The sequence below is a fragment of the Symphalangus syndactylus genome, chromosome 15 (assembly GCF_028878055.3).
Source record: "Symphalangus syndactylus isolate Jambi chromosome 15, NHGRI_mSymSyn1-v2.1_pri, whole genome shotgun sequence".
Classification (NCBI taxonomy): domain Eukaryota; kingdom Metazoa; phylum Chordata; class Mammalia; order Primates; family Hylobatidae; genus Symphalangus; species Symphalangus syndactylus.
In genome coordinates, this window is record NC_072437.2 from 26,856,888 (window position 1) to 26,871,442 (window position 14,555).

Consider the following 14,555-nt stretch of genomic DNA (forward strand, 5'->3'; position numbering starts at 1 on the left):
ATAGAGAGGAGGCTACAGCAAGAATCTGGGTAAAAACCAATGCTGTTGAGACCAGAGTGGAAGCAGTGGAGAAAGACCAAAAAATCCATTTGAGATGTATCTTGAAGGGAGAGCTGAAAGGAGCTGCTGCTGCTTACACTAGGGTGCTGGGAGTCAGGGCAGGAGATGGAGAAAAAGCAAGAAGGATATTAAAAACAAGTCCATAGCTGGCCATGTACAAGACAGCATATGATTTTTCAAAAAATAAAAACAAGTGAATTGGGTACTTTCAAAAAAATTGGAAACTTCTTCCACATACATAGAGTTGGGGTATGTGGTAGGTCAAAAAATGGGCCCCTCCAAGATATCTACTTCAAATCCCTGGAACTTGGCATTGTGACCTGATTTGGGGTGGGGGGGGGGGTCTTTGCAGATTTAATTAAGAATCTTGAAATGAGATCATCCTGGATTATCTGGGTGGGCCTTAATCCAATGACAAGTGTCCTTATGACAGACAGAGTCAGAGGGAGACTTCACACAGACACCCAGGCAGAAGAGGAGCAGGCAGTGTGACCACTGCCGCAGATTGGAGTGATGTTGCCTCCGGGACAGCCTGCAGCTGCCAGAAACTGCAGGAGGCAAGGAGCGTCCTCCCAGAGATAGCAGGGTGCAGTGGCATGATCTCGGCTCCCTGCAACCTCCGCCTCCCGGGTTCAAGCGATTCTCCTGCCTCAGCCTCCCAAGTAACTGGGACTACAGGCGTGCACCACTGTGCCCAGCTAATTTTTGCATTTTTAGTAGAGACAGGGTCTCACCTTGTTGGCCAGGCTGGTCTTGAACTCCTGGACTCAGGTGATCCACCTGCCTTGGCCTCCCAAAGTGCTGAGATTACAGGTGTGAGCCACCACCCCTGGCCAGATATTATTTTTTAGGTCTTATATGCCAGTGGGTTTTTCTTTTTCCGAGTCTGAATTTCGCTATAATTGTAAAATATAATTAGTTCTTATTTAATGCCAGCATAACTCTGAGAGGGCAATTTTTCAGTTCTTTTGATCTAGGATTTACCCTACATTCTCAACATTTTCATACCATTCACCATTTCCTTGCATTTTGCCTCAGCTGTCCTAAATACTAGCCCCCTCCACTTTTTTGTTTTTGCAATTAATAAATGCTGTTTTTTCGGAAGCTGAGTTGGTCACTTTGCCTTTGTCATTTCTCTCAGTCACAAAACATATGGTTTTGTTATGGTTGATTATAACTGACTAGCAATATTTATATAACATTTTATCTCCAAGACTTCCCCAGCCACATGGAACTGTTAAGTCCAATTAAACTTCTTTCTTTTGTAAATTGCCCAGTCTCAGGTATGTCTTTATTAGCAGCATGAAAACGGACTAATACACTTCACAACCACCCTAGGAAATTTCACATACTCATTTTATGAATGAAAAAGCTGATAATCAGAGAGGCTGAAGACCTTGTCCATCTGTCTCACTCCAGAGTTTTTGCTCTGGTCTACCACAGTGCATTGGCTCTGGCTGGAATTGTTTTTCAAATACATTTATGGCTTCTAGGATATTTGTCAAATATTGCTTGAAGGGAGCAATTGGTTAGGACTCATTTTAATACACACACACACACACACACACACGCACACACACACATATATACAGATTTTCTGGTGTGGTCTTTGTTGCAATGATATTGTTGCTCCATTTGTACTCATTACCTTGGACTCAGTCCTCCATACGGTCAACATATACACATAGTCAGGGAAGATATATTTGGGCCCAATATGGGTTATATATTTTCTCCTCTGCAAAAAGAGTTATGAAATAATTTTAAAATTTAAATGATTTTAAAGTACTTTTAAAATTTAAATGATTTTAAAGTAAAATAATTTGTAGTATACACTGAAGGCAAAAAGTGTTCTATAAATGCTAAATAATAATATTGTAAAGCCCCTATATTCTGTGATAATGAGCACTATATAAATGCTAAGTAGAATAGAATAGAAAATGTAGTGTTTTGAAATGGCTTATCAATGTATCAGGTTTCTTGTGTTTCATATGCACACACATATATATATATGACTTGCAGCAAAAATGAAAGAGAAAATACTTATCGATTTTAATAATTGTATAGCTGTACTATTCATTATAACACTGTGACTCTCTAAATCATTTTGTACCTAAGAAGAAGGTACCTGTTACCTATTACTGTGAAACAAACTACCCCAAACCTTAGTGGCTTAAGTCATCAAGCATTTTATTACCTCTTATGATTCTGTGAATTACCTGGGCTCAGATGTCTGCTCCATATGGTTCACCTGAGGCTGGAGTCATTTGGAGGCTCAACTAGGTTGGACTACCCATGATGACTTACTTGCATAGGTGGCAGTTGCTGGTAGTGGTTGGCTGGTTGCTCAGTTGGGAGTCAACTGGAGTGTCTCAGTTTTCTTCTACTGGCTTCACTGTAGGGCTTGGGTTTCTCATACTATGGTGGCTGGGAACATTCCAAGCACACCAGTCCCAATGTACAAGCACCTTACTGAGCCTCTGCTTGCACTGTTTGCTAATGACCCATCAGCCAAAGTAAGTCATGAGACCAAGTCTAGAGTCAGTGTGGGGAGGACTATTTAAGGCATGAATACCTAAAGGTGTGGTTAAATCAGAGCCATCATTGTAATAGTCCACCACAGAGCCATAGCCAGCCTTGAAAATATCCTTGTATCCCTGAGTGGCACAGAAACAGATGGCACCCTTGCCATCAACACCATCATAGCAAAGATCTAGAATAGAAGGTTGCAGGGCTTACAACAACCATTCCGTACAAGACACCCCAGTGGTGAACTGTGTGGAATGGTAATGAAGGACCAGATGGGATAATAGTGACCCTAACACAAAATAGAACCATCACACCCATGGCACTCTATAACTCTCATGCATTACTTAACAACACATTCAGCGCCAAGTAGCATAAAAGACAATTCTAATGACTTTAGAAAGAGACCTTTATTTCTCTCACATAATAAGATGTCCAAAAAACAGATGGTTACACAAATTGGTTCTATAGTTCAACAATGTGTTTGTAATTTTTGGCTTTTCCTGCATGGTCATAAGATTGCTGCCCCAGCTCCAGGGATCATATCTGAGATCAAAGCAGGAAGAAGGAAGAGGGAGGGAGAAGCTAGCATCAAGCCATCTGAAATCAAAAGCTTTGCTAGAAATTTTCAGCTGACTTCTTCTTATGTCTCACTGGCCAGAATTGGTTACCCCAGCTGCAAAGAAGGCAAAGAAAAGGAATAGTCGACTGGCACTTCGCTGCTCAATATGGTATCAAGAGTCTGTAAATAAAGGAGTTGTGGTGGGGGCAGTTATATTGGTTAAAAAAAAGTGTCTGTCGCTACCCTAAAACTTAGAAAAACAACCCAGAAACAAATTCAAAAACAACCCAGAAGTGTCTGAGATAAAAGCAGCTATAACCTTGATAGAATGAGATCTTGAAATCCAAATTAAGTTATTTTAAAGAAAAACAAAGTTACATACAGCTGCTATGATTAGATAATATCTCTGAAGGGTTATTCCCTGGCACATAGCAAGTGCCAATACATGTTAGCTGTTGCGGTAAATGTGATGTAATAGTAGTGGTGATGAAGATATTAATTATTGTTACAACTGGCATGAGATAAATTAAGGTTTCGCCATTCATCCAACAAACACTTATTGAGCTTTTTCTTCATACAAGAACCTTTACAATTCAAATCTTAGGAAGCAAAGAGTTTAGTGGGTGATTCATATTATTAGGGGAAAAAACATTTATTTTGGATAAAGTATTAACACAAAAAGATAAGTGCTTTTGGAAAACATTCCTAATGATTCAGAATACAATTCATTCTCCTTAAGAACATACCTATGGAGATGGAAAACATTGTGGCCTCAATTAAAATTTTTTTGTGGTAAAAAGCACATATAACTCAATTGAAGGTCAGGAGTGCTGGCTCATACCTGTAATCCTAGCACTTTGAGAGGCTGAGGCAGGAGGATCACTTGAGCTCAGGAGTTCGAGACCAGCATGGGCAATATAGTGAGACCTCATCTCTACTGAAATTAAAAAAAAAAAATAGCTGGGCATGATGGTGCACATCTGTAGTCCCAGCTACTTAAGAAGCTGAGGCGGGAGGAACACTTCAGCCTGGGAGGTCAAGGCTGCAGTGAGCTGTGTTCACACCATTGCACTCCAGTCTAGGTGACAGAGTGAGACCCTGTCTCAAAAAAAAAAAAAATTAAAAATATTCAATTGACCATCTTAGCCATTTTAAAGTGTACAGTACAGTAATAAAAAGATATTTTTGTTGCAGTAACAGTTTCAGTAAAAATAACAATAAACATCTGATTGGAATAAGGGAATATATAATGTAGACCTGAAGAAAGAGGGAATATCAAACCTGTTAGTTTTGGGCTGTTTTATGATTTTCTTTAACTTGGTTTGACTTTTTGAGTCAGCAAAAGATTGAAGTTGATACAGAAACACACATACACACCCCCGGACACACACACATTCCTCTGTGAGAATGTCTTGGTTATGGAGATGTGTCTGCTCTTTGTAATAAAAAAGGACACAGGTTTACTGCTAAGCCCAGGCAGGTTTGCTGGGCCAGCTCTAAGGGCTCAGAATGAAAACACGGAAGAAAAAAACAAAACAGGTAACATGCCCCAAAAAGTGCACAGAACTTTTCTGAGTGTAAGAGAAGGGAACAGGGAGAAGAGAATGGGATGGGATTGTGAGGGGTGGAATGGCAGGGAGGATTAACAGGATGGATTTCAGGAGGGAACGTGAGAGAAAACAAAACTCAAATGATGATTTGGCATGATCCAAAAACAACAGATAGAAGGTAAATAAACGTTTCCTTAGAAGACAGAACCTTGAAGTTTCCCCAAAAAAGGAAGAAAAAATGAAGGGAAAGAAAGAGAAGCAAAGGAGATGGGGAGAAAGGGGAAGAAAGGGAGACATCAATAAAAGCAAAAGCCAAAGAAAACAAGAAGCAAGTTTAACAGTTAGAATTCGAGTCCCAGAAGAAGAATAATGCAGGAAATAGCACAATTCCAGGCAAAGAGAAGAGATACAACACTCAGGTTACTTTTAAGAAGAGGAAAGTACCTTTTGGCCTCAACTCCCAGCTTCCAGTAATTTGATAAAATGATGAACACAGAGGAAAGAAGAGAAGCAACTGCTGAGGTCCCCTAGGCCTTTGAGAAAACGGAGTTGTACCTTTGGCAACATAAGTGCGTATCTACAAGAAAGGCAATAATGTAGACACCGAGGGAATGGGTACTGTCCAAAAAGAAATGCCCCACAAATGTCACCATGGCAAAACTAAAAGAGTCTACAAAGTTACCTAGCATGCTGTTGGCATCATTGTAAACAAACAAGTTAAGGGCAAGATTCTTGCCGAGAGAATTAATATGCATGTTGGGCATATTAAGCACTCTAAGAGCCAAGACGATTTCCTGAAAGTGTGTGAAGGAAAATAACCAGAATAAAGAGGGAAGCTAAAGAGAAACCTGAAGCTGCAGCCTGTTCCACCCAGAGAAGCACACTTTGTAAGAACCAATGAAAAGGAGCCTGAGCTGCTAGAGTCTATTAACTGAATTCACGGTATAACAGGTGAAAAACAAAAAGAAGAAGAAGAAGACTTCTGGATTGTAAAGGAAGAAAGAGGAAGAGGAGGAAGGGAAAGAGGAGGCAAAAATAAATTTGAAAGCTCTTTGAAACCACAAAATATGGTAAAATGAATAATTTTAAGAAGAGAGTACACTGTAAATCACATATTAATATTATGTAAAAATTATGTATAAAAGCTAGAGATAAGTCTGTAGAACTCAAAGAGAAGAGAAACAATGTAAACATTAGTACAAAAAAATGAATGCAATGTAGTTATTCAAATGTAGTTCAAAATAGGTAAGATAAGGTAGAGAAGATAGATATTAAATCGTTAATAAGAATTGGGGAAGAAAAAAGAATCAGATTTCAAATTAAGCATTATATTAACTAGGATAATTCAGGTATCCACTAGGACCTGATAATTCAGGTCTCCATCTATGACAAACCCACAGCCAACATCATACTGAACAGGCAAAAGCTGGAAGCATTCACCCTGAGAACTGAAACAAGTGAAGGATCCCCACTCACATGACTCCTATTCAATATAATACTGGAAGTCGTAGCCAAAGCAATCAGGCAAGAGGAAGAAATAAAAGGAATCCAAATAGGAAAAGAGTAAGTTGAATGATCTCTCTTCATAGACAATATGATTCTATACCTAGAAATCCCCACAGCTTCTGCCCAAAGCCTCCTAGAATTGATAAACAACTTCAGTAAAATTTCAGGATACAAAATCAACACACAAAAATCAGTAGCATTTCTATACATCAAAAACATCCAAGCTGAGGGCCAAATCAAAAATGCAATTCTATGCTGCAGAAGGATGGTGTATAATAATAGTAATAAAAGAATACAATTCTATTCACAAGAGCCACAAAAAGAATAAAATGCCTAGAAATACAGCTAATCACAGAGGTGAACAATCTCTCCAACAAGAGTTACAAAACAGTGCTGAAAGAAATCAGAGACAACAAAAACAAATGGAAAAACATTCCATGCTCATGAATAAGAAGAATCAATGTTGCTAAAATGGCCATACTGCCCAAAGCAATTTACAGATTCAGTGCTATTCCTATCAAATTGCCAACATCGTTTTTCACAGAATTAGAAAAAACTATTCTTAAATTCACATGGGTCGAGAGGGGCCTCGCGCCGCCCCCTTGCCTCCCAGCACGCGGTGCCTCTACGGGGCGCTCCCGCCCCGCGCTGGCCTGGCCTGGACCGGAAGCTGTGCTGCCTGCCTGCTCTTGGCTCTGGGGGCGGGCACCGGGGCCAGTTGGACAGGGGCAAGCAGCAAAAGGAGCGCAAGTCGGACAAACACCTCTATGAGGAGTATGTAGAGAAGCCCTTGAGGCTGGTCCTCAAAGTAGGAGGGAACGAAGTCACCAAACTCTCCACGGGCAGCTCAGGGCACGACTCCAGCCTCTTTCAAGGCAAATAAGATCATGACAAACACAAGGACGGAAAGCGGAAAAAGAGAAAGAAAGGAGAGAAGCAGCTTCCAGGGGAAGAAAAAGAGAGAAAACCGAGGAGAGTTAAGGAGGATAAAAAGAAGCGAGATCGAGACCTTGTGGAGAATGAGGCAGAAAAAGACCTCCAGTGTCATGCCCATGTGAGATCCTCTCACAAGCTCTTTAGCCAAACAAGAAGTAGAACAGACACCCCTTCAAGAAGCTTTGAATCAACTGATGAGACAATTGCAGAGAAAAGACCCAAGTGCTTTCTTTTCATTTCCTGTGACTGATTTTATTGCTCCTGGCTACTCCATGATCATTAAACACCCAAGGGATTTTAGTACTATGAAAGAAGAGGTCAAGAACAATTACTACCAGTCGATAGAACTAAAGGATAACTTCAAACTAATGTGCACTAATGTCATGATTTACAACAAACCAGAGACCATTTATTATAGAGCTGCAAAGAAGCTGTTGCACTTGGGGATACAATTCTTAGCCAGGAAAGAATTCAGAGCCTGAAGCAGAGCATACACTTCATGGCTGACTTGCAAAAAACTCGAAAGCAGAAAGATAGAACAGACTGGGGAGGATGGAGCCATAGCGGGGAGGACGGAGGCTGCTGGCCCAGAGAGAGAGGACTCTGGAGATGCCGAAGCACAAGCCTTCAAGAGTCCTGGCAAAGAAAATTAAAATATAGACAAAGATATGCTTGAAGATAAGTTTAAAAGCAATAATTCAGAGAGAGAGCAGAAGCAGCTTGACCAAACTGTGAAGGAATCTGGAGGAAAGCTGACCAGACAGCTTGTGAACCGTCAGTGCGAATTTGAAAGAAGAAAACCGGATAGAACAACAACGTTGGGACTTCTCCATCCCGTGGATCCCATTGTAGAAGTGTGAGACTTGAATTATGGACCCTACAGTTCTTATGCACCACGTTATGACTCCACGTTTATAAATATCAGCAAGGATCATTCTGATTTAATCTATCCAACCTATGGGGAAGACTCTGATCTTCCAAGAGATTTCAGCACCCATGAGTTTTGGGCCACATGCCAAGATTATCCATATGTTATGGCAGATAGTTTACTGGATGTTTTAACAAAAGGAGGGAATTCCAGGACCCTACAAGAGTTGGAGATGTCATTGCCTGAAGATGAAGGCCATACTAGGACACTTGACACAGCAAAAGAAATGGAGATTATAGAACTAGACTCAGCAGGGCGTCTGGACCCCAATACTCAAGACAGGCTCACACACTGAAAGTAGTAAACTTTGGCGCTCCAGTTGAAATTTTTGACTCTGAAGAACCTGAAGTATTCAGAAGAAACTTGATGAGGCCACCAAATTGTTCAGGGAGCTCCAGGAAGCCTGGAATGAGCATTTGAGCACCAGACCCCTCCCAGTATGATCTGTCTCTTGGGTGCCTCCTGCAGAGAAATCCATCTCACTGAACAAGTGACCAATCATCTTAAAAACTTGCACAGCAAGTACCTCCAGGTGATATTGTAAGCCTGTATGAATTTCAAAAAGCAATGGGGATTTCCATTCCTTCCCCCATCATGGAAAACAACTTTGTAGATTTAACAGAAGATCTTGAAGAACCTAAAAAGATGGATGTTGCTGAGTGTGGACCTGGTGGGAGTTGAGGCACTTGGTATTTGATTATATATTATGTATATACTTTTTCATTCTTAACTTAGAAATGCTTTTCAGAAGATATTAAATATTTGTAAATTGTGTTTTTAATTAAACTTTGGAACAGTGAATTTGAATGTTCCAGAGGGGGAAAAAATAAATAAAAATAAATAAAATTCACATGGAACCAGAAAAGAGCCCGAATAGCTAAAGCAATCCTAAGCAAGAAAAACAAATCTGGGAGTATCATATTATCCGACTTCAAACTATACTACTACAAGGCTACGGTAACCAAAAAAAAAAAAAAAAAAAAAAACAAAAAACACAGCATGATACAAAAACAAACACATAGACAATAAAACAGGTGAGAGAACCCAGAAATAAAGCTTCACATTTACAACTACCTGATCTTCAACAAAGTTGACAATAACAATGAGAAAAGGACTTCCTATTCAATAAATGATCCTGGGATAACTGGCTAGTCATACACAGAAGATTGAAACTGGACCCCTTCCTTTCACTGTATATACAAATCAACTCAAGATAGATTAATATTTAAATGTAAGACCTCAAACTATACAAACCCTAGAAGAAAACCTAGGAAATACCATTCTAGACATAAACCTTTGCAAAGATTTCGTGACAGTCTCCAAAAGCAGTTGCAACAACAAAGTAAACAGACAATCTCTAGGAGAAAATACTTGTAAACTATGCATCTGATAAAGCCCTAATATCCAGAATATGTAAGGAACCTAAACAAATCAACAAGTGAAAAACAACCCCATTAAAAAATGGGCAAAGGATATGAACAGACTCTTTTCAAAAGAAGACATACATATAGCCAACAAGCATAGGAAAAATGCTCAACATTACTAATAATTAGAGAAATGCAAATCAAAATCACAATGAGATACCATCTCACACTAGTCAGAATGGCTATTAACAGATGTTTGGGAGGCTGCAGAGAAAAGAGAACTCTTACACGTTGCTGGTGGGGATGTAAATTAGTTCAGCCACTGTGGAAAGCATTTTTGAGATTTCTCAAAGGACTTAGAACTACCATTCAACCTAACAATCCCATTACTGAGTATACACCCAAAGGAATATAAATCATTCTACCAAAGAGATACATGCATTCATATGTTCATTTTAGCACTATAATAGCAAAGACATGGAATCAACATAGATGCCCATCAACAATGGACTGGATAAAGAAAATGCAGTACACCATGGTATACTATGTAGCTATAATAAAGAAAAAAATTGTGCCCTTGCAGCAACATAGATGCAGCTGGAGGCCATTATCTTGAGCAAATTAGCACAGGAACAGAAAACCAAATATTCCATGTTCTCATTTATAAGTGGGAGCTAAATGTTGAGTACACATGGACACAAAGGGGAGAATAGACACCAGGACCTACCTGAGGGTGGAGAGAGGGAGGAGGGTGAGGGTTGAAAAACTACCTGTCAGGTACCATGCTCATTACCTGGGTAATGACATTATTTGTACACCAGTCTCTAGCAACATGCAATTTACTCATGTAACAAATATGCACATGTACCCCCTGGACCTAAAATAAAAGTTGAAAAAGGAAAAAAAAAAAGATAATGCCTTCTGCTGTAACAAACAAAGCTGAAAAAACACCAGTGACTTAATAAGAGTTTATTTTGAGCACATAAAAAAAGTTCACAGTTTTCATTTTTAAGATAGAAATGGAAAACTTTCAAATCTGGAGACACCAATTTTACTCTATTTTTCATAGTAAGACTTGTGGATGGCTCTTCCTGGAATAATTGACAAGAATAGCAAAACACACAGGATTTCAGTGTATCCATGAAAGAAAGTAACTAGCTTATTCTAATTCAAGTAGAAATGTAGTGTTTTATAAAGACGTCATAAATCACTTACAAAAGGGAGATTTACTCAATAAATAAGACAATTACATAGCTATTGGAGAAAAAGTAAAGTTGAATGTCTACATTGCTATATGCCAAAACAAATTTCAAATAGATTAAAGATTTAAATATAAAAATAAGCATAGCAACTAGAAGAAAAATAGTTAAATTTCTTTTACTTTACATTGGAGAAAGACATTCAAGCATGAAATCAAAGGCAAAAGCCATGAAGAAAAATATTAACCAATGAAACTTATGAAAACATTTAAAACTCACATATATTTTTTAAAGCCATAATTCATTTAAAAGCAAAAAACAAAGTAGACGAATAGTTGAGTCATATCTGACAGATGATTTGATATATAAAGAGCACTTATCAATCAATAAAAGACACTCAACATAAAAAATGGGCAAAGACAAGAATAGTCAAATCATACATAATACATGCAAATGGAAAATAAACATACGAAAACCTTCAGCTTTGCCAATAATTAAAGATAGAACATTTGCCTACAAATTATCTAAAAATGCTAATAATAGCAGTGTTTTTGAATAAATAGAAAAATGAACACTCTCAATCAAAGCTGGTTATGAGTATAAATTGGTATAATTCTGTAGGTAATTTAGCAATATGTATAAATATGCTTAAGATAAAGATATACTTGACTTAGTAATTCTCTAATCAATCTTTTCTCAGGATTAATTATTTATTGTTGATTAATTATAAATTATTTTTTGAAAATTTATGATTTTGAAAATTTTATATACAAAATTGAAAATGTTATATACAAGTTTATTCAACTTATTTTTGACAGAATTATTTTTAACAATGAAAAATGGAAAACAACATAAGTGAGTCACAATTTGGAAATTATAGCCCAATCATATGCAGGTATTAAAAGTCATGTTTTTTAAAGAATATTTCAAAATACGGGAAAGTATACTCACTGCAATGCTTATGCAGGCACTACAAGCCTTATAACCTGTGTGATCATAATTTGTATAAATTGCCAAAGATTTGTTCTTATCCTCCACTGATTTCCCCCTAGGTCATAAGAGGCATTCAATAATTTTTTTTGAATTTAAAAGAAATGAAATTTTTCGTACACAAAAACAAACTACTAGTTTATTCTAGGTGGCAGGCTTATAGGTGATTCTTATTTCTTCTGTATGATTTAGTTTTCAAGTTTCCACAGAGAATGTTTACAACTTTTATGAGTAAAGAAATCTTATTGATTTGGGTTATAAAACATGATCCCAGAATACATTAAAGGAGCTAAGAGAAAAGGAATTTTTTGTTGTTAGGTGAATTTTTAAGAGACAATTTTTAATTCTAGACTACCAAAATATTGCCTTTCATATCCTACAATAGGCTGCACTCTGGAGCGATGTGCTGTAATGTGTGCTACTGTTGGCAGCTAACATCACAGCATCTTACTCCATGAATGGATGAAAAACTAAACTCTGAAGAGGGAAGTGAGGCAAGCCTGCCCATTGTATTAAAGGCAACTTAAAAGTGCCCCATGACTCCATCATGGGTGTTTATGTTCTCTTGATCCTTAAGTAACAAATAGGCCGGGCATGGTGGCTTATGCCTATAATCCCAGCACTTTGGGAGGCCGAGGTGGGCGGATCACTTGAGGTCAGGAGTTCAAGACCAGCCTGGCCAACATGGTGAAACCCCATCTCTACTAAAAATACAAAAATTAGCCAGGCATGGTGGCGAGCACCTGTAATCCCAGCTACTCAGGAAGCTGAGGCAGGAGAATCGCTTGAGCCCAGGAGGCAGAGTTCGCAGTGAGCCGAGATCGTGCCACTGCACTCCAGCCTGGGCAACAGAGCAAGACTGTCTCAAAAAAAAAAAAAAAAAAAAAAAAAAAAAGTTGAATGCAAAACTTGAACATAAAGTGTAAAGATGAGAGCCTTTTATCGTCTTAGCCTAGTTCTGGTTTATGCAGGTGATGTCACCCTGGCAACCACATAATGGGGCCATTACTTTGTATTTATAAATTGTACACCAGAGGAACTGGAGACAGATCAAGAGGAAAATGTGTTGCCCATACTGTGTACAGCACATATTTACTTAGCCTGCTTGTCCTGCAATGTTCTAACCCCCATGAGAACAGAAAAGTTTTCTTCCATCCTATGTGCATCTACTTTGGAGCAGAGGGAATAGCACATAGTGAAAGAAGCCAAACACAAAAAGCCACATATTGTATGATTCCATTTGTGTAAAATGTTCACAATAGCCAAATCCATGGAGACAGAAAATCGATTAGCATTTGTCTGGGCTGGAGGGAGCGGGAACAGAGAGTGACTGTTAACAGGTACAGATTTCTTTCTGGGGTGAAGAAAGTATTCTGGAATTAGATAGTAATGATGGCTGCACAATTCTGGGAATACACAAAACCCACTGAATGGTAGACGTGAAAATGGTAAACTTTATGGCATGTAAATTATATCTAGATTTAAAAGAAAAACATATTGAATAGAGTCTAAAAGACCAGAAAGAATCATGTGGAGGAGGCTGGGTCTGGCAGAGGGAGGAACTACTCCAGCTGGGTCTACCCAGCCTAATCATCCTTCTGTGGCAAATCCTAGAGGGGTTCTTAACCCTGCAATTCTAAAAACAGCAAAAAGATTCCTTGATAACAAATGACTCAAACTACACTATATGCGAGGACAAAAGACATGTTATTACATAAAAAATATTTTTATGCCTATCTGTATATTTAATATATAAAAGATATGTTAGTATCTAAACATTCCAATGTTTACCTCCAGTTTCTCTTCACTAAAAAGTTGATGGGGAGAATTATAAGGCCTGATTAGGGCATAGTTTCTGTTACAGAACAGTCTGGATTCAGACTCTCTCTGTTTCTGTTGATTCTTTCCTATGGGACACACTGTTAGTGGTTTCACGGCATCTGCTCTGGAATCTGTTATTTTCTACATTTTAATGAAAAGGTTGCACTAATTGCTGACATCTTTGCACCATTATTGATTGTCAACATTTGACCGCAAACATTTATGTCTTCCTAAAGAACAAAATGCCAGAATGAAATAATTAATATGTGCTAAGCCAAGTGTGTGTGCTCACAATTTAAAAACTGTGTGTCATAAACATGTTTAGGCCCAATGAAATGAACTACAAAAAGAAGGCAATACGTTTTATTCAAGTATTTTGGATGCAAATAGATATGAAGGCAACTATAATTCATATCTCATTAAAGAATAATTGCAAAAACGTCACCAAACTGTGACATAATTATTGAACCATGTCAAAAACTCATATTTTTTTTATTTCTTCTGCACGTTACTAGGAGAATGTGCAAGTGTGGGGAAGAAAATAAATTATTTAAAATAAATGAAAGTTATATAACAATTGAGTCACCTCCAGTGTTTAATAAAGCATTTAGCCTGGTTATTATTCCATGCATGAAAACTGCAAGTTTAATATTTCTGTTAACTATGAGTGAAGTTTAAAATTCAAAACCTGTAGTCAAAAAGATGAATCAAGACCACACAGATACGATTTATTTTTTCTTTTGGATAGGGTCTCGCTCTGTCACCCAGGCTGTAGTGCAGTGGCATAATCATAGCTCACTGCAGCCTCGAACCCCTGGGTTCATGCAATCCCATCTCAGTCTCTGGAGTAGCTGGAATTACAGGCATGAGCCATCGTGCCCAGCCCGGATATGATTCTTAAAAGGATCAATTAAATGAAATGTATTATGGATGAAATTAAATAAAAAGTTTAATAAAACAGATGACTTGCAAGACTAGTATTTGGCAACTGACCCTATTAAATTCCAGTTTATTAGAGAATGAATGCATATATATTCTCCACGCATCCAAAACAATACATTTATTAAAAACCCTGGGATATAAATTTTTATGGTAACTGAAGATTTAAGCATGAAA

The 14,555-nt window shown here is 38.1% G+C and overlaps 1 pseudogene; it reads left to right on the plus strand.

The window, feature by feature from the left end:
• The first annotated feature begins 5,306 nt into the window (after positions 1-5,306).
• LOC129463720 (bromodomain-containing protein 7-like) lies at positions 5,307-8,866 on the plus strand (annotated as a pseudogene).
• The last annotated feature ends 5,689 nt before the right edge of the window (positions 8,867-14,555 follow it).